This window comes from Eimeria mitis, genomic scaffold (genome assembly GCF_000499745.2).
Source record: "Eimeria mitis Houghton genomic scaffold, Emh_scaff155, whole genome shotgun sequence".
NCBI classification, from domain to species: Eukaryota; Apicomplexa; class Conoidasida; order Eucoccidiorida; family Eimeriidae; genus Eimeria; species Eimeria mitis.
In genome coordinates, this window is record NW_013569740.1 from 13,877 (window position 1) to 14,105 (window position 229).

The following is a 229-nucleotide window of genomic DNA, read 5'->3' on the forward strand; positions in this document are numbered from 1 at the left end:
TACTAGCTAGCATCCGCCTCTTATTCCGTCCCTCAAACCTTTGCTGCTGTCTCCGCATGCAGCAGCAGCATGACCCCACAAAGTACGCAAGCAGCAGATTGCAGCATATTGCCTGCTGCTGCTGCTGCAGCAGCAGCTGCTGCTGCTGCTGCTGCTGCAGCAGCACCTCCTCCTGCTGCTGCTGTTCGCGCTACCCCTGTCACTGCTTCTCCTGCTTCTGACGTGCTGC